The following is a 20,632-nucleotide window of genomic DNA, read 5'->3' on the forward strand; positions in this document are numbered from 1 at the left end:
AGGGGAACATTCTCTCAGAATTTTACATTTCATTAAGATCAGATTCTTCTAAAATGCAACGGGTATAGGCTCACAAGACTCCACCATTCTTGGAAGTCAAATTCTTTCATGCCAGGGATCAGCCAAGAAAGCCTACTCAGTTTCCCAGTTTAGATAAAAACCGTTCACAGCACAAGAGACTGTTCTCTCTCTCTCTCTCTCTGCTAACATATGTACAATGTGGAAAACGGACATTTGTCCTGCAGTGGTGACTGAAGGGGTAGAATTTTGCCTACCTTAAGGGATAGCATAAGCCTCCCGAATCAAACAAATACGAGTTCGATCGAATCCCATTCCAGTAGGTACGGGCCAGGTATTGACTCCTGCACCTACATCAACGGGTCAGAGGGTCACATAGCAGCTGATGGGAGCTTGCTGTGTGCAAATTAGTAACTGGGTTTCCTAACGTGACAACAAGCGGCTGTTAACGTTTTGTGTGTGTGGGCGGAGTTTGAGATTACTTCTTTGAAACTGACATCTGCAATGCATAGGAAGAAGCCCCCGAATGCGGCCAGTGTCCCCCGCCGGGGGGGGGGGGAGAGAGAGAGCTGCAGTCTCTGTTCTGTCCCGGAGTCGGACTGGTGTTGGCGGGGTTGAGTTTAAAGCAGTGACGCTCTTTCAGTCCCCTCCCTCCCCGGGGCCTATGTTAATGAGAGGGGGGTGTTTCCATTCTCGGTTTGCCTGTGAGAGCGGAGGGGAGGGAGAGCAGCTGGGAGTTTGTGGGTGAGCGAACCCTCCGATTCTCTGTTGTTTGCGGATGCTTTCGTTTTCTGAATGGCGTTCCTGCTTTGCCCAGGATGGGGGCTGGAGAGCACGGGAGGGGGGTCTGTTCGCCAGGGGTGAAGAGGGGGAACGCGCGTGTGTGTGTGTGTGCTTAGGAAGGGGGTGGGGGAAAAGAGATCTCCCCTGCCTTTACGAGTGCTCCCTGAGCTTGGGGCGGCTGCTGCGGGGAGCAGCTTTTCGACTTCACCCACCATCTCCCTGGGGAGGGGAGGGGAGGGGAGGGAAAGAGAGACACCGTGCTCCTAAACACCCCCCACCCCCAGGGGAGATGGCCTCCTCTCGGGGAGGAGAGGGCGGTGTTCCTCTCTCTCTGGCCACCAGCTTACTATTTATAATCCGTTCGGTCGGTGGGTGGGTGGGAGAGAGAGGGGGGGCTGCCCGCTCTCGTGAAGCTGCAGAGGGGGAGCGAGGCGGAAGGGAAGCTGCGCAGTCTCCGGGCCATTTTGTTGTGTCGGATTCTCGGAGCCGCTTTGTGGGGGGGGGGTAAGGAGGGACTTGATCGGATTTAGGCTCCACCTCCCCTCCGGCCTCTTCCTCCCCTCCATGGGTTCGGAGAGCTCAGCCCGGGGGGGGGGTCGACCATCTCGGGCTGTGTAACAAAAGCCTCTCCCCTGCAGTAACTTTGCAAGTCGAGGAACCCGCGACAAATCAGCCCTCGGGTCCTGGGGGGAGACAATGAGGAAGGGAGGGGGGTGGAACTTGGATGTTTCATTCGCTCCTGACCCTGAGCCACCTCCTACCCCTTCCACACCGCCCACCAACCCAATATCCCCGGCTGGTGAGACTCCGAGGTGAGTGTGCCCAGGTTGAGGCACCAGCCCGGCCCGAGGTGATGCCCAGGCTGTACACCACATCCTCCACCTTCCCCCGGCTCCGGGGTCTGCGGCCTCCTGACTCGTTGCCGCGGAGTAAACAGGGCTCAGCACCGCCCCCTTCCCCACAAGCCACGCCCCCCGTACGCGTGCTCTGCTCCGCCTTTTACGTCCTATTGGTTAATGTCACCACACCGTCACCGCCTCCCCTCCTGATTGGTTGGTGCCGGAGGGAGCCGATTGGTCCCGGCTACCTTCCCCGGGGGGGAAGGGGGCGGAGGGACGGCTGCGTCACAATGGAGTCTCACATAACGGGGCGGGGATTCCCTCACGCGCGGAATGGGATAACAAAGAGACAGGGAAGTCCCGCCCGGAATCACACTCACCCTGGGGAAGGGGGTACACAGGCAGGAGTCCCCTGGGGGTGTCCCACCCAGTGTCAGCCTCATCCCGGCCAGGGGAGAGGGTGCCCACTGGGGTCACCCTCACTGGAGATGTGTGGGGAGAGAAGGAGAGAATATTGCCCACTGTCACCCTCACCTGAATCACACACAGCCCGGGGGAAACAGACAGGTGCCCTGCCCACTGTCACCCTCACCCGGGGAGAGTGCCCGCAGTCACTCACTGGGTTCCCCGCTCGCCTGAAAGTGAAATTACAGCAAGAAATCCAGTTTCTTCCAGCCTGAAACAAATCAGGAAAGATGGAAGTCCTCGCTCAGTTACCCCGGGGAGCTACTGGTGTGTGTCTGGGTTTCGGCCGCCTGTATTCGGCGAATTGTGCCGTGTTCTGGTTCTTGTTACAAATTCAAAAGGTGAAAACACTATCGGCCAATGAAAAGCTCCCGGGCCAGAGAGTGTTGACTGTATCCAGTTGAGGGCAGGAAAGGGGTGGAGCCCAGGCTTGTCACCCAATTGTAACCTTCCTTCAATCTTATTTATTTTTGCTCCGGTGTTTACTCTCTGGTGTTCTGTCCCTCCAAAACCTGCGAATCCAGCGTTCTCACGGTGTTAACCGAGAACTTTCGACCTACAGGGATGAATATTATTTAATTGTATTAGGGAGAGGGGAAAACAAACATATGCAGCAAGAGGGCTGAACAGCTGGACGACTCGCAGCTACTGAGCGTTCTAGGTCTCCGGAAGAAAGGAGATAGACTTTCTAAAAAAAAACAAAGTGCAAGAACACAGCTCTGGGATTGGCTCCATATTTTAAACTCAAAAATATCCAGGAGTTGACACTCGACTCTTCATTCCTCTAAGGGCGAGAATCGTAAATTTGTAAACACGTTTGCCAAATCAAAACATAAATGGACTTAAATAAAGACAAAGTGCTCAGCAGGTCTGGCAGTCTCCATGGAGAGAGAAACAGCGTAAAGGATTCGAGTCCAATCTGACGCTGCTTGAGAAGTGACCTTGTTTGGGAATTGTAAGGCAGGGGGAGGGCACCTTGTAAAGTTCAATATTGCTGAAGCCACTGCGTTGTTTTCATCGTTCACTCGAACAGCCCTGGAGAAATTGTAAAGTTCGGGGGATAGAAACAGCTTTCACCCACAGCTAACCACTTTATACCAAAACAAAGTTTAAAAATAGGAGGAGATTAGATTTAAGAAGCCGTTCAGAAATAAATAATAGTAATAGGGTTCGGTTAACGTCATTCCTCTTACTCACCAGAAGTTAATTTGAGGTTGCGGTGAGCAAGAGAGTCCCTACTAAAGGTAACGCCTCTACGGGGAGTTTTGACTTTTAAAAAAAAACAGTAGTCTTTAAGCAATCTGGGCAAAGACAAGAAATTTCGGACCCTCATTTTGGAAAGTTACATTTGAAATATCCGTATTCAGTCTCTCAATGTCGTGTCACTAAAAACTGATTCGACAGCAGAGTCACAAAGCACAAAAACAGACCTTTCCGTGCAACGAGTTCATACCGAACATAATCCCAAACTAGTCTCACTTGGCTGCTCCTGGCTCATCTCACCAAACCTTCCCTATGCATGAAGTTATCTGAAATGTCTTTTAAATGTTGTAACTGTACTCGCACCCACAACGTCATCGGAGCTCATTCTACATGCGAACGACCCTGTGTAAAGAGTTGCCCCCCTGTCTTTAAGATATCCATCACGTTGATGGATAAGATACCCCCGCCCTGAATTGAATTCCTCCAATTCCTATTCTCCAGGCTTGAAGTCATGCACTTGAAATTGTTCGCTTTGTTTCTCCCACCACCGATAATACCAGATCTGCTGAGTATTACGTGTAGCTTCTGTTTGTATTAGGGAGGTAGCAATAAGTCCATTTGAATTAGTAAATGACGTGATCTAGTTACAATAAAGCAATGTAAAGTAAGCTTATTTACTCACTTATTGATTAGAGGTGGTGTTGCTGGCTGGGAAGACAGGAGTTGCCTTTGATTTGCGGCCTTCTTGAACCACTGTAGTCTATATTCTGGGAGGTAGATGGGCAAGGCTATTAAGGTGCAAATTCCAGGATTTAGGCCCAATGATATTGAAGGAATGGGAAAATATTTCCAAGTCAGGCTGGAGAGTGTCTTGGAGGGAATGTGCAGGGGGTGATGGTCTCTCATACTTGTCCTACACAGTAGTAGGATTGGAGGTTTGGAAGGTGCTGTCAAAATAAGCCTTCCAACCACTGCAAAAAAGATGGTGAATAGGGATGCTTATCAAGTGAGTTTTGATTAGATTCCCTACAGTATAGAAACAAGTCCACACCAACCCTCTGAAGAGCAACCCACCCCGACCCATTCCCCTACACTTGACACGATGGACAATTTATAATGGCCAGTTCACCTAACCTGCACATCTTTGGACTGTGGGAGGAAACCAGAGCACCTGGAGGAAACCCACACAGACACAGAATGTGCAAACTCCACACGTAGTTGCCCAAGGCAGGAATTGAACACAGGTCTCTGGTATTGTGAGGCACCAGTGCTAACCACTGTGCTGCCCATGGGTGGCACCCTTGTCCTAGGGTGGTGTTGGGCTCATGTTAGAGTTGCACTCATTCTGCAAGAACAGGACAAAAATCCACAGGGTCCAGTCCCTCAAGCACAGTAGCTACCCTAGAACCTCAAGTATTCCATTATACTCCTGTCTTGTGCCTCAAGGACAGGTGGAGAGTTCCTCATTACAGAATTTCCAGCCTCTAGTGTGCTCTGGTTGAGTAATATGGCTAATTCAGTTTGTGTTAAATTGTAGGAAGTTAGCATTTAGCACTTATCACCAAACCTGAATTTTATCCTGGTCTCAGTTGTAGATACTGACTCCTTTAGAATCTATATAGTCCTGAAAACTTGTGAAATCAAACTTCTCCACTTCCACCCTTAAAATAGAAAGAAATCTTGAAGTGGTTAAAGATATTCAGGCTTATGATACTGTCCTCAGGAACCCCTACAAATGATATTGTGGGGTGGAGTTAAACACATCTTAACTTCTGTTGGATGGCATTGTGGTGCCCATTGGTCCTGGAATGGGGGGGGGGAAAAACAGTGAATAATCACCATCCTACACATCCCAGGACACTGGGGTAATTTAGCATGGCCAAGCCACCTGACCTACACATCTTTGCACTGTGGGAGGAAACTGAAGCACCCAGAGAGCATGTGCCAACTCCAGTTGCTGGAGGTAGCAGTGCTAACCACTGAGCCACTGCACTCAGCCAGGACTGGCCGCTTCATAGCACTGACTGCATTGTTGTATGGGATACTTCCATGTGGTGTTAAATCAAGGCCTCAAATATTTCATACAAGATGTTTGAAAATATTTGTACCATTAAGACAAATTCACTGATTTGATTAGTTTGTAGAATTCTTGAGTAGAAAGTGCTATTAGATGACTTTTGAAGTCCACACCATTAATCTAAAACTAGGCAGATTTCTAGGATGAGGGAATTATTGGGAGAGATTAGGGTTAGATCTGTATCCATTGGAGTTTGAATGAATGGGGGTTCTCTTATTGAAAGATTCTCAGAAGACCTTAAAAAGGTGGGTATATACTGGATGTTTCCTTGTGAAAGTAGAATAGGGGTCACTTTAAAACAAGGCACTCTTGTTCAGTCAAAAGGCAGTCCACCACTACCTTCACTGCAATTCAGGACGAGCAGCAAAATGTGGCCAAGCTAGGAATTCCATCTCATGGAATTTTAATATTCTTGTTTAGCACCTTGTCAGCCAAGTCACTGGCTCAAGTAACATCAGCACTCCCACCATGTTGAGAATTTGAAGTGTAGCTTTGTGCTAAAGCTAAGCCTAAAGTCTGATCTTCTAAAGCCAAGATCCTGCATTTCAGAGACCGTGTCCAACATCCTGTCCACACATCATTGGCATCAGGAAAGCGTCCTGTTGCTTTGTGAAAAGGCGATCACCTAATACATTGGACCTCCCACCTGTACAAGACTAGTCACTGACCATCTTTGACAGATTGAGGGACTAACTAGGTAAGAATTTTTGCTTTGTTTTCTTCCCCGCTCCCCAGGCTTTAAGTTTATGTATTGCTTTGTTGTTGATCAGATTACTTTTTTCCTCCCTCATGTCTCAGGCTGGTTCCCCTGTAACATCACTGCCTGTTATGTCCATCTCAAATCCCACCCTAGTACTCAACCACTAAAGTCAGTCTGAAAGTGGAGATCTTGCTTTCTCACCTGGCTCAATTGAGCTGTCTGGTTTCTATGTACAGGTCCACAGACTATCCAAGTCAAAACATTCATCTATAATCAGATTGCAGCCATCTGGTCCTTTTGCACAGGCCATCATTTCCCAAGTCCACTTTAGTGGAATTACCCATGATTCCACTTCAAACCCTGCCCCATGTAGCTCCAATATTTCTTGGCTCTTTTGCGGATTCAGGATTGTTTATTACTTGTACACTTGAATTTCAAAATTCAGTGACCTGTCTATCACAAGCCCATGTAGTCTGGCTATTTGCCTCAGATGTACAGCATGGAAATAGACTTCAGTTTAACTTGTCCATGCTATATGATAAATTAGTCCCATTTGCCAGCACTTGACCCATATCCCTCAACCCTTCCTATACCCATCTAAATGGGTATTAAGTGCTGTAATTGTACCAGCCTGCACTTCCTCTGGCAGCTCATTCCATACACGCACCACCCTCTGCATGAAAATGTTGCCTCTTAAAATGAACCCAAGAATCTTTCCCCTTATCCTTAACTCATGGCCTCTAGTTTTGAATTGCCCTACTGTGCCTCATGATTTTGTAAACCTAAGTCACCCTTCAGTCTCACCTCACACCAAGGAAAATAGGCCCAGTCTATTCAGACTCCCTACAGCTTGGGCCCTCTAACCCTGTCAACATCTTTGTCAAATCTTTTCTGAACCCTTTCACATTCCACAACATCCTTTAACTGGGAGACCAGAATTGGACAGTATTCCAAAAGTGGCCTAACTAGTGTTCTGTACAGCTGCAACATGACTGCTCAACTCATGTCAATACTTTAACAAGGCATACTAAACACCTTCACTGCCTACCTGTGACTCCACTTTCAAGTAACTATGAACCTGCATTCCAAGCTCTTTGTTCAGCAACACTCCCTAGGACCTTAAAGTGTCTAAGTCCTGTCTTGATGTGCCTTTCAAGGCAGCACCTCAATTTAGCTAAACTCCATCTGCCACTCCTCCACCCATTGGAGCATCTGATCAAGGTCCTATTGTACTGAGGTAGCCTTCCTTGCTGTCCACTACTCCAATTTTGGAGTCATCTGCAAACTTACTAACTATACCTTCTATGTTCACAAAGTCAGACAATTGACCAAAAAAGTGGACCCAGCACTGATCCTTATGACACCGTGGGTGGCACAGTGGCACAGTGGTTAGCACTGCTGCCTCACAGCACCAGAGACCCGGGTTCAATTCCCGACTCAGGCGACTGACTGTGTGGAGTTTGCACATTCTCCCCGTGTCTGTGTGGGTTTCCTCCGGGTGCTCCGGTTTCCTCCCACAGTCCAAAGATGTGCAGGTCAGGTGAATTGGCCATACTAAATTGCCTGTAGTGTTAGGTAAGGGGTAAATGTAGGGGTATGGGTGGGTTTCGCTTTGGCGGGTCGGTGTGGACTTGTTGGGCCAAAGGGCCTGTTTCCACACTAATGTAATCTAATCTAATTAACACTAGTCACAGGCCTCTAGTCTGAAAAGCAACCTGCCACCACTGTCTATCTTGAGCCAGTTCTGTATTTAAATAACAAGTTCTCCCTGTATTCCATGTTATTTAAGTCATTAACTGGTCTACTATGAGGAACCTTGAATGCCTATTGAAGTCCACAGATCATATCCACTCCTCTGCCCTAAATTATGTTACTGAAGAAATAAAGTTGGAGAGAATTTCCCCACAAAGCCATGTTGACTATCCCCAAGTCAGTCTGTGCCTTTTGAAAAAAGGTGGAAATCCTATCCCTGAATTCCCTTCAACTTGTTCACCATGTCAGACTCAGTCTACAGTTCCCTAGCTTTTCCTTACCACTGAAGTGATACCATATTAGCCAGCCTCCAGTCTTTTGGTGCCTCACCTGTAGCAAATGATACAAAGATCTCCATCAGGGGCCAGCAATCACTTCCCACACAGTTGGAGTACACTTGATCAGGTCCCAGGGATTTATCCACCTTAAGTGGAAGCATCCAGCACCTCTAATAATGGTGGTTTTTCAAAATTTTGCTCAATTTCCCCATGTTCTCTTCCATATCCTTCTCCACAGTAAGGACTAAACCAAATAAAATAATTACTACCCTCATGTTTAAAAAAAAGGGTAGATGAACCAGAACATCAGGAAGATCCAGGCAAAAACAGCTTCAATCCCATTCAGAATTACAGCTAAACTAACCTACAAGCAGGGTGTTTTTGTCTGGCTGTTACTTTTGTGTCTTCCTATCATATTTGAAACTTTATTTGCCTGCATTTTGCCTCATTACTATGAAAGAAATCTGATCGCTCATCCATTACCTCTATCAAAAAAAGTTACCACACTTGCTGGCTACCTGGTTCTTGCTTGGTGGCAAAAACAAGTGGACATTTACTCAAGTTAGTGTCAATTCAGATACAAGCCCAATGGTGAAACAGAACTATCCTTTCCTTGTTCAGAATTCGATAGTCACAACTTATCCCACAATATTTTAAAATCAGCTTGTTCAAACACCTGTGGCAGATGCGACTTGAACCAAAGACCCAGAAGTAGCAAGACTATTGTGTTCAAGGACTACATATGCAACTTTAAAATGTTTTGACAAAGCTTGGAGCACAGGACTTGAATTGGGACCTGGATCTTCTGACCCAGAGACAAACACTACCAGTGTTCCAAAAGAGCTAAACCATCCAGAGTGCAGTGAGCAAAATTTAAAATTTTACTCCTTGTTACGCATTCCTCTGTAGTTCCAACCCATTTCATCTGTGCAGCCTCATGCTCCTTCAAATCTGTGTCACTTACCCCTTTAAAAAAGGAAAATATTTTCCCTAATTGGAGTTCTCCCTTACCCTCTGTTGCAGAAAGGGTCTTGCAAGACTGAGGGATCAATATTTGCTCCACACCTTCCCTTTCCTACATTCAAAGGAAATGGATACAGATTGTGGTTGGTTTTTAACCCAAGGAGGTACCAATGCTAGGCTCCTCTAACCAGCAAGAGCTTATGCCAGATTGAACACCAGGTCCTCTTGCAAAGATGTCATTCCACATTAAAATACAGGTCAGAGAAGTGACAGCCAAGTTCAGATACCAACAAAAGCAATACTTTCCATCTTTCTCTCCATTAGATTTCAAATGGAAAGTTTCAGTAACATTTAGTAGAAACTAACTCCTCTGGGGAAGTGTTTGAAAATGCCCACATCAGGATCAAAGTCTCTTACACTCACCTGCAAGAACCCCTCAGGTGATATGCTGGGGCTTTATTTCCATTCACTCAGACTGAAAATACTTGCATTTGGGCACTTGGGGGTCAGTATTAATGTGAGGCTATAATTGAGTGTACTGTATTGCAATTAGGCTGATTTCTGAAGTGAATGCTGATTCTCCTGCAAGTGGTGGGAGCTCAGATATCAAATCTGACTGCAGACTATTTCTACAATGGCCATTTTCTGCATGGAAATTTGTGCAATAGCACAACATCTGAATTACTACTGCATCCAATCAATTATGAAAACATGGCTTCCAAGTAGCTTGTGGGTGCTTGTGTGCACAAATTAGTAGTGAAAGAAAGATTAAAGATGTTGTTGACTCAAGTTCTTGGGACATGCTGGAGGTCATAAGCAGTCTTTTCTTACACAATCTCAGTCAGTGCTGAATTTCCAGGAGAGCAAAATCAATGCAGCTCCACAGCTGTGATAGTGACTGGATAGGATTACAAGAAGGGAAACATTTAGATTGCTTCTGTAGATAGAGCAGTCATTCTAGATACAAGTATTAGAAAACATTCAGCATCCTGGACCAGCCCAAGTCTGTCAGCAATACTTTCAATAGAATCCCTATAGTTTGGAAACAGGCCATTTGGCCCAACAAGTCCACACTAACCCTCTGAAAAGTCTCCCACCCAGACCCATTCCCCTACATTTACCCCTGACTCATGCACCTAACCTACACATCCATGGACACTATGGGCAATTTAGCATGGCCAATTCACCCGAACCTGCACATCTTTGGAATGAGTCAGTGATGAGAAAGTTGAGAAAATCCAATTCAGTTTTCCCTTGGACACACCAAACCCTTTAGTTACCAACCTGGCTGGAACAGCCAAAACCACTTGTTAAGGGCAATAGGAATACCAACCACTAGTTACCTTCTAGGTCATCCCATCCTGACATGGGTATAAAATGCCATGTTATCACCTTCACCACAGACTGATCTTAAGCAAGCAGCCAATCACCATCAAGGTGAAGTCATGATGGACAACTTTGGTAACGATGTCCTCATCCTTACCTGTATTTTTAGAAGCTCTCGATAGAACCCCATCTGAAAACTGGTGGCTTTCCTCTGGCTGCACTGCCAACATCAGTCTCTACCTCAAATACACTGTTGACACATCTGTTCATTTAGATTTGCTGACTCTCAAACTTGATACTTGCATCTAAACAGGAACACAAGTGAACAGGTTTTTTATGGAGGCAGACCCAAAGTGCAGCTTGTTCTGGAGCAAGAGTCTTACAAAAGAGTGCCCACCAGCCATTCAGCTTTAATGTCCTGTGAGATAAATCTACAGGAAATGTTTCCAGTGCTTCAGTGATACATGAACAAAAACTGCCTGTTTGAAAAAGAGTACATCAGCTTTCGAAGCTGTTCAGGATAATAAGTGGGAAGCAACTTTTCCAGACAAAAAAAAAAAGAGGGGCAGTAGAAACCAACCATTATCCCTGAAAACTATAGATCACTTTTTTGAATTAAGGCATGTAGGTAAGGGATATAGATCAGTTAAGATGCAGACTGCTCAAATTGAAGTCTGGGACATTTTAAAGTGCAATGGGTGGGGTAAGGGAAGTGGAAATCCATTCACTTTGATTTTACCAATTTAAGTCTGCTGCACATTGTACTTCTGGGTCACCTTGTAGCAAGATTTAGATTTGATGAAAATAAAAAAAGGGGGCTGATTTGAGTATTGCATCTTGACTTGGCATTCAGTGCCAAGTGGCATTATCTTGCTGGCTTCTTCACAAATTGCCTGCTTTCCTTAGCAGGGCAACAACAGGCTCCCACATAACAGCTTCTTGTCCCTAGCACCAGACGGGCAGCTCCCATCTCCCAGAGGGTGCTTTGTGTCCTTTAACTGGGCACCAAACTCATTTGGCCAATTAGGGTATTAACATTTGACTGTAACTTTGTCTGAACAATGTAGTTTAGATGCAGGGTTGTGGCCAGGAAATAAAATTGGAAACATGTCATAAGGTTAAGAGTACACATTCAAGGGATCATTGGCAAAACTAAACTGAGGTGACTGCTTTGAGGAGCAACTTCTGGCCACAGGAATAACCCTGACCCCCAGTTGCTTGCCATTAAGGCTTTACAATCTTGTTTCTCTTTAGTTTGCTCTTAGAGGACCCATTCTCCCCTTTAAAAAAAACTTAATTCACATCCATTTTATAATCTCATTCACCATTATCAAGCCCTGTATCTTTTGCACTGGACCTCTTCCATCTGTTACCTTGTTCCTCTGCTGCTTGAAAAACTAGTCACTCGAGAACAGTTCTGAAGAGTCAGACTAGACTCCATGTTTAGTGTTTTCCCTACAGACACTGCCAGAATTACTCCAGCATTGTTACAAAGAATATTCTCATTTTCTGCTGAATACATCTCCCCATCAACATTCCAAAGACCTCGTTCCCTCCATAACCAGGGCTGGATTAGTGGTGCTGGAAAAGCACAGCAGTTCAGGCAGCACCTGAGGAGCAGTAAAAAAACCAGACATTTCAGGCAAAAGCCCATTCCTGATGAAGGGGTTTTGCCTGAAATGTCAATTTTATTGCTCCTCAGATGCTGCCTCAACTGCGTGCTTTTCCAGCACCACTAATCCAGAATCTGGTTTCCAGCATCTGCAGTCATTGTTTTTACTTCCATAAAAAAGGGGGAAATTCTCAGCACTCAACTCATCCCTTCCCACAGGATCTGGTCACACAGTTACAAAGGATGCAATATTTGCATTTTCACGATCTAGAAATGGTTTCTAGATGAAATGATTTACTTCTGACATTATTACACTTGTGTTGCTTGAAGACCATATGCACATTGTTTTGTAAAGCACCTTGAGTCATCTACTTAGTCCACAAACATACCAGATTTTCAACTGTTGCCTTTTACTTCAGCACCTCACAAAAAAGTGTTCCAGTAATTCAGGGAAACAAGGTAGAGGTGCAGCACCTCATTCCAATTAGGCACTTTACAGCCTTAAGAAATCAGCGTTGAGTTTTGTTGTTTGAGTGATGAAAGAATGCTCAAGAGGCTTTAGGAGAGTCAGGTATTTGAAATTTATGGAGAGAGGGGAGATTACTGAAAGGGTGAGGGATTCGAAAATACCAATTTAAAAAACATTAATGTTTGAGAGCTGATGAGAGTCTTTAGTTAAAACGGCTTAGAACAAGTTTTGCCCTTCCAAATCAAGCTCATCTATTACATGAGCTGTAGAATCAGGGTCTGAATTGGTTAAATCCTTCTAATCTTCAGGAAAGGAGTTAGCTGCAATTGGAATCTTGCAAGTGACAGCATGGCTCAGCAGAGTCAGTCATACAGCAAGGAAACAGTCCCTTCAGTCCAACTTGTCCATGCTAACTAGCTATTTTAAGTTAATCTAGTCCCACTTGCCAGCATTTGGCTTATCTCTCCAAACGCTCATTCATATACACATCCAGATGGCTTTTAAGTGTTCTAATTTTACCAACTAGAAGTGGATGCTGGGACCATTCTTGCTCCAGTTAAAAGTTTTGGGTTCAAGTGTCACTTCATAATCAAACCTGGTAACTATAGGATGTTCAAGTAGACCAAGTAGTATCATTAGAAATTCTCTAGGTGTACTAGCTCATATTTATCCATTCAACAGAAATTACTTCTGCTGTTCTTGCCTGAGCAAATCAAGGCAACAGCTGCCAGATTGCAGGATGTGGTTACAACTGCACTTTATAATTGGCTACTTAGAACAAGATCTAGGTTGGAGTAATAGTAGACAATTCAGTCCCTTTAGCCTGCTCTACATACTCGTGTACTTCCATCCTGCTTCTTAAAAGGCAGACTTGAAAGTTATTTCTTGCACTTGCCAAGTCTATTTAAGAGAACTTCAGGATAACCCTATGTTGCCTTTCACATTCTTCTGTTCAACTCATCAACAAGCATTCTTAGTAGAAAAAACTGGTCATCTAATTTCAGGACTGTCAACAAGGACAGTTAATTTTCATGTGATGCTAAAACACTTAAATTCATAGCTTTGGGAGATTAGTTTCATAACTTTGTTGACAGAGTATTCCTTGTATTTTTTCCCCACTTCTCAAGTAACATGTCCAGGGACCTCAGGGGCAGTAACCTGGGTCTCCTAACTCAGGTAGGGATATGACCACTGGAAACTCTAAGCCTGCCAAGCCCCAACATGTAATGTTGAATGAAACATTTGACATTCTGATGGATCATTCATTTTATCCCTTCAGTCTCATTCTGAAGTGAGATATTTAAATGGCTGTTTATACACGATTAGTTGGCACATTGACTTGTTGCTGAGTTTATTCTGCATTTCAATTATTCTGGTCTGTAACCATGTGTAAAGGCTTTTAAATTTTATACTCTTGACTCCAAGGGAACATAAGGTAACTAGCCAGTTGTTGACCAAGTTTGAGGCACAGCAAGTGTAAAGATAGGTTGTCAGCTCAATTTTTGTTTTGTCAATTTCTTACCTACTCATTTTTCTTCACCCCTCCCAAAAATTGTCCATCTTAAAAGGGGACAAGGTCATGGAATGCAAAAGGCATTGCAGTGTCTAAGCTCCAGACAGCATCTTTAACAGAGTGCAAGCAGATGTTCAGCCCTTGGATCCTTCTGCTGGATGGAGACAGCTGGCCAGTAGACAGTGCCTTGTCTCAGCAGGTCACAGACAGGCTGTTCAGTGGATAGTCTTAAACTTTCATCTGTATAGCAAGTTTCACAATATTCACAGGAGTATTATTAAAATTGACAAAATCTAATTTTCCCCTGTATGGCTCAAAGTATTGGAGAAATGCAGCAGGTCTGGCAGTTTTAGAGTGAAAGGATAATTTTAGTCCAATATAGCTGCTGTGGCTGAAAGATATTGTTTCAGGTATTTGGCCAAATGGACAGGGATTTAAGCATTATATCTTGATTTTTACTTTTGCAAAATAAAACATGGCTGTGACACTCAGACTTGATTGTTTTGGATCAATTAAACTGAAGTGTTTGAGCTGCAGCCATTTAATCCAGTAATTCACTTGATGTGATCATGTAAACTTAGTTTGCATAATTGGTGTTCCCAACAGTGTTGTGGTTCAAGATAGGATTTGGCAGTGAGTTTGATCCTTTTCCTGCTCTAAGCAGGAATGGTTAATTTGGAAAGGTTTGCATAATTTTGGATATTAATTCTATGAAATAGAGTTAAGATTACAGCAGAGTTAATGAAGCTCTCACTACTGGTATAGCATTAGATCTCAGCCAGTTAAGGTATTTAAGTAAACTAAAGAGTAGTTATGTTCATCTCCCACTCAAGTTGTGATCTTCTTGAAATGCACTCAGGGGGTTTCTTAATTTTTTTTAATGACTAGCTCATCTTTGCTAATAGACAGCCTATGTTAAAGGCTTGTCATCCTGACTGAAGCACTGCTGATACAGAATATAGGACCTGTACTGTTTTTCAGCCCTCCAGTGTTGTACTAACCTTTTATCCTAATCCAAGATGAAACTAACCTACATACTACATTTTGCAGTCACCCATGTGCCTAAGATAGACTTAAATGTCACTAATGTATCTGACTACCACTACTGGCAGTGCATGCCATGCACTCACCACTCATGGCATGTTTAAAGTACAGTGGGCTGTCAGCCTCCAGTAGCCTGTTTCAATTGTGTTTCATAGATATTGGTTTTGCTATAGACATACTTAGCTACTCCATAGATAGTTTACTTATGCTTTGTAAGTGGTGGACAGACTTTAGGGAAATTAGGAATGGAATTACTTCATATTTCCCAGCCTCTGACCTGCTCCTTCGGAGGGTCATGTATAACTGAAAGCAGGTGAAAGATTGATATTTTGATGTGGATAGAGTCACTAGGGGAGGATGAGGCATAAACTAAAAGCAGCTTTTAATAGAGAAGTGAGGATCTAAAAGGTACATGCATGGCTGAAGGCTCAGCTACTAAAAAACTGGGTGAAAAGAGATAGGGGAACATTTGGGAATTGACAAGATGTGCCAGGAGACAACTGGGATATTAGGATAGTTTTAACATGGTCACTTGAGAAACAGATTAATGGCAGGTTGAGACAGGAAAGAAAACTCAAGAATGGGAGATGCTAACACTCAAACAACAGTTGAGGAATAGCAAATGTATAGTTTGCAAATCTTGATTTATCACAGCAAGGATGTAGCCTTAGTCTAGAATGTGGGGGTTAAAGATCAAAATATTCCTTGCACCTGAGATATTAAAAGTCACCATGAATGTAGTGGATGCTGTGGTAAATTCAAGGATATTTTGATTCTGGAAGAATGCACTAGCAATTTTCCAGTCATCTTGTAACTCCTTTATTCACAAGGAAACATGAAAAAGGAAATCTGGCTAGTTAGCTTATCTTGTTATTGGGAGGAGATTATAGGGGATGTATTAGACTATTTAGAAGAACAGTAATCAAGCAAAGTCAGTATGGCTTCAAGAGGAAGCCTGAAATTTTGGTAGTAAAAGAAAGAAGTGCATGCAATATTTGAATTCCAGGAGACATTTGATCATGTACCACACAGACTAAAGAGCCCATTTTGGAGGTAGATATTAGCATGGATAGAGAATTAGTTAACTCAAGAGCTTGGATAAAAGGAGCTTTTCAGGATAGCAACCTGTTACTAATTGTGTGCCACAGGGATCAGTGCTGGGCCATAACTATTTACAGCACAGATGGCTTTGAGGAACATGTACTATGGACAATTTTGCAAGTTACAATAGGTGAAAGGCAAATGGTGAGGATGACAGTTTGTAGAGAGATTGAGATGTTAATTAGACTAACATTTGGCAAATGGAACAGTGTGGGGGAAAAGTAAGGTTTTGATCATGAAGAATCAAGGAGCCGAGTTTCATTTAAAGTGGAGAGACTGCACAAAGCTACAGCACATGATTGTCCTCATGCATCATGAGGAGCATACGTGTTCAACATATAAAAGCTACATTTCACTACAGCAAGCAAACTCTAGTCATTAAATATATTCAGGACTAAGATAGATACTTAACCAGGAAGGAAAGTTATGGAAAGACAAGTGAAGTTGAGGATTATCAGATCAGCCAGGATCTCGGAACAGGAAAGCAGACTTTGCTTCCAAGTCTTATGGCATTTTAGGTATGTAGAAGCAGCAAGATAAATATGACTGTCACATTTAATTTCTGACTAAAATGGAAGGGAGTAAAGACATCTAAACAATTTGAACTAGCAAGAGCAATTCCTGGGTCAGTGGCCTACCAATGGATTGCTTAATAATTAAATCTTTTACATTGCTAAAGAGAAGTTTGGGGTGAAGCTCTCAACACAAGTTAGAGGTAAGCATTTGTTTTCAGTAACTGGAAGACAGACTAAGTGTTTGCTCAGCATGATTGATTAAAGCAAGCCAAAGATTTATGGTGCCATTCATTTTCTGGGCCACATTGTCATTCCTCCAGATCCAATGCAGTCATTCCCTTAAGCTGCTATTTTCAGAGACACAAATCACACCTGTGGGTCCCAATTTTCCCCCATTAGTAAGAGTTAGACAATTACTCCATATCCCAGGAGAAAGTGAGGTCTGCAGATGCTGGAGATCAGAGCTGAAAATGTGTTGCTGGAACAGCGCAGGTCAGGCAGCATCCAGGGAACAGGAGAATCGACGTTTCGGGCATAAGCCCTTCATTCCTGAAGGGCTTATGCCTGAAACGTCGATTCTGCTGTTCCCTGGATGCTGCCTGACCTGCTGCGCTGTTCCAGCAACACATTTTCTACTCCATATCCCAGCTTGGCAAGTTCACCATGAGGGGAGACTGTGCAAGTGCAAAGAGCTGTCAGTAAATACATCTGAAGTTGGGTTTTTGTACACATCCACAAAGAACTATGTCAGTTCTGTGCAAGTCTAAAATGTCCTGTCTGGCCTCTTCGGCAGGCCAGGCATTTCTACTGACTCCATGACATTAGGATCCAGGTGAAACTAAAAAGTCTCTTATCTGAAGAACTGGGGTGGGATGTAGGGGTTACACCTCCCTATCATCTAGATATTGCCAGTGTTGTCCCTACCATTTTCATTTTATCTTCAAGTTTGAAAATCTGAAACTGAAAAGAGTTTATCAAACATAAAAGTTTTGGTATAAGGTCTTTCACACAGGGTCAAAGTATGCATGAATGGTCAAAATTCAAGTGGCAAGGAAATGATTTCTGCAGTAAGATAAAAAAGGTGTCACAAAAAGGTTATTGCAGAAAACAGCTCAGTGTTGAAGGTATAATATTAGCAAGACAAGTGGATTGGTAACTGAGCATGAAACATTTGCAATAGTGGGTGATTCAGGTTGCTGAATTAACCTTTGAGATTGAAGAACTCAAAGCCTATCACATTAGCAGCTCATTCTTTCACTAAATTCAACATCTTGAATTTGTGGATTTCTTCAAGACCTGTCCAAAGTCCTAACTCATGGCCGAGTTCTATTCTGGCAAGATAGAAATCAATATTCCATGTTCACTATTGACAGTGATTGTTAATACTTACAGAAAATCTCAAGACCAGAACCAGAATACTCTTAATATAACCCAAGGTTCTACACAAGTGGAACACTTACCCACTTTTGCATTCTATGAGTCAGCTCTCATACATTGTGGTTCTAGTAACATGTCACTACTACCTTTTAAAACTGTAAAAGGTGTCTTCCAGACCTTTGCTCCTTTACCACATTTGATTTTTTAATGTGCTAGTGGCCTCCTTCATCCTCCTTAAGAAAACTCACTTGCTATTTATCCACTTGCAAGCCAAATCAAGAATACTACCCTGACAGTACTTTGAGGCATGAGGACCAGTTGGATGACAAAAAAAGGAGTTTAGAAGAGGACAGCTAAGGGTTAAAGTTAGCAAAGTAGCAGTGGGATTGGGGAAAGGTAAAGTTAGTTTTGGATAAAGTTCCAAATAGGCAAGCTTTGGAGGGGGCATTTTACATGAGCCAATTTTTGACCCCAGCTCCAGATTTATGCTACTTGCATCTGGGCTCAGCCTCAGGCTTGGAGACTCTTGCTGTCCTATTTAATCAACTGGAGCTCTTGACTCTATTAACCTAATAAGGATGCTTATTTCACCTCCACCTGAGCTAATCATTCAATAACCTTTGCATTCTTTGGTTGTCTCTAGATTTAAGGTTCTATTGGCCCACTTCCCATCTTTATTAGGGAAGATGGAAAATATTGCTGCCTATCAAGCTTTCTCAGACTGGGATTAGAAATTGCTTCCTGAACAATTCAGATTTAAGACTGCACCCATGTTAAAAGCCCATATAATCAATTCACTGCTTAAATTTTAGTACAACAACCCAATTTGGCTTTGATCCTAACTCATGCCCTTATGCATACTCCTCCCTTCTCCAGGGGAACTGCCCAGGAGTCATATCTAAGCAACCATCAACTCCCATTTTAGGCTTCATACCAGCATTTAAAGATGTAAAAGTTCTAAAGTTTACCCCAGAAGGCAGTGGAGGCCCAGTCTCTGGATTCATTTAAGAAAGAGTTGGATAGAGGTCTCAAGGATAGTGGAATCAAGGGTTATGGAGATAAGGCAGGAACAGGATACTGATTAAGGATGATCAGCCATGATCATATTGAATGGTGGTGCAGGCTCGAAGGGCAGAATGGCCTACTCCTGCACCTATTGTCTATAGGAGGGTAGAGTTTACAATTGCAGCTGCCCAATGACTATTAGTATCTACTGGTCATCCAAGGCAGAGGCACATACATTCATTAACTGACACCAAATATAGCAGGGATAAGACTAGTTTATCTGGTTTATATTAGAGATACTAAACTACATCTGATTGTAGATTAGAAGCATTACATGCTTAATGTTATGCTAATCAAGTCCACTTAGACTGAATGAGAGACTGAAGTAAGTGACCAAATAAAGGAAGTTTATTCCTGTCAATAGGCCTTGATCTTTAAAGACATTTTAGATAGTTATTTTGTTGTTCCATACAAGTTTGAGCAAGACTGATCTGTTCTCACTGTATAGAATCTGCTCAGCTGCTTCCACATACAAAGTTTTAGGTTTGGTGGTGCATTTTGGACACTTTCACTAGCTGAAAGGATGGAACAAGACAAAGCTTAGATGGGAGATTTACTGAAATAATTAACTGAAAAGTCTTTTACCAGAAGATATGACCCAACTCTATCCCTCAGGACATTCGTAAATTTTACAGGATTATGAATGACTATTCTAAAGACTCTCTGGACTTAAAACAAGAACTCAATGTCTCACTACAGATGCCACCAGACCTGCTTGTTTTCCAATGCTATTTTTAAAATATGATTATTCATATGGATAAAAACAGCTAGCTTGACTTCAATTACATTCCTAGGTTACAAAAAAAGGTTAGTTATTTTTAACAGTAAAGAGAAAACAAAATACTGTATTAGCACCTATTAATACATCCTTCCAGAATTTGAAAGAAAAGTTAAAATATACATGTTTGTGCTAGTGATTTGGTTTAACAATGTCAGATAACATAGGAAAAAACCATCATTCACGTATTTCATAGTTCCGATAAGAAAGCCCACCACGCTAGGTCTCGTTTAAGGATTATAATACATCGTTATAAAGTTTAAAAAAAAACCATAGACGATACAACACTGGCCTGACCCAGCAAATGATTAGCAAGAAGCTTTGTTTTTAATCATCTTTTGGGACTCATTTGGAACATGACCAAAAAAAATCTGCGAAGGTAGAAAAGCAAAAAGAAAAAATATCCACAAACCAACAACTGAACGCAAACCTGCAGTGCTTGCTCCAAATGTAGAAAATGGTAACCCTGTAATACAGCTAGTACCAGTCGTGGCACTTCCGCTATTAAAGGCAAATAACTGTCCATCACAATGATGGAACTGGCGGAAAGCCAATAGAAGCGTGGCAGTCGCCTCAAATAACGCGAACTAACCAACCACTACGGTGTTGGGGGCGGGACAGCCGGTGGGGCATTGCTTATTGGCCCAGCGAGTGGGCGTCTCGGTGGTTGGCAGTTTCTGGGTTCCAATCAAACACCTAGCTGGCCGAGGGGGCGGGGGCGCCTACCGCCAGCCAATCGCTCGTGCGGCGTGGG

The 20,632-nt window shown here is 43.3% G+C and overlaps 1 protein-coding gene and 1 long non-coding RNA gene across 2 annotated transcripts in view; one reads left to right on the forward strand and one right to left on the reverse strand.

Annotated features, from left to right (window-relative positions):
* The first annotated feature begins 616 nt into the window (after positions 1-616).
* The window catches only part of sin3aa (SIN3 transcription regulator family member Aa), a 125,293-nt gene continuing 105,277 nt past the window's right edge, over positions 617-20,632 (forward strand). The window contains exons 1-2 of the mRNA XM_043680523.1: positions 617-762; positions 5,935-6,082. The gene's annotated coding sequence lies outside the window, so the exon portion shown is untranslated. The remainder of the gene's footprint in view (positions 763-5,934; positions 6,083-20,632) is intronic.
* LOC122542595 lies at positions 10,624-20,539 on the reverse strand. Its single transcript, XR_006309827.1, has 3 exons — positions 20,309-20,539; positions 14,008-14,238; positions 10,624-10,709 (listed from the first exon to the last, which is right to left on the reverse strand). It is a non-coding gene; the product is annotated as an uncharacterized LOC122542595 (long non-coding RNA).

This window comes from Chiloscyllium plagiosum, chromosome 40 (genome assembly GCF_004010195.1).
Source record: "Chiloscyllium plagiosum isolate BGI_BamShark_2017 chromosome 40, ASM401019v2, whole genome shotgun sequence".
NCBI lineage: Eukaryota > Metazoa > Chordata > Chondrichthyes > Orectolobiformes > Hemiscylliidae > Chiloscyllium > Chiloscyllium plagiosum.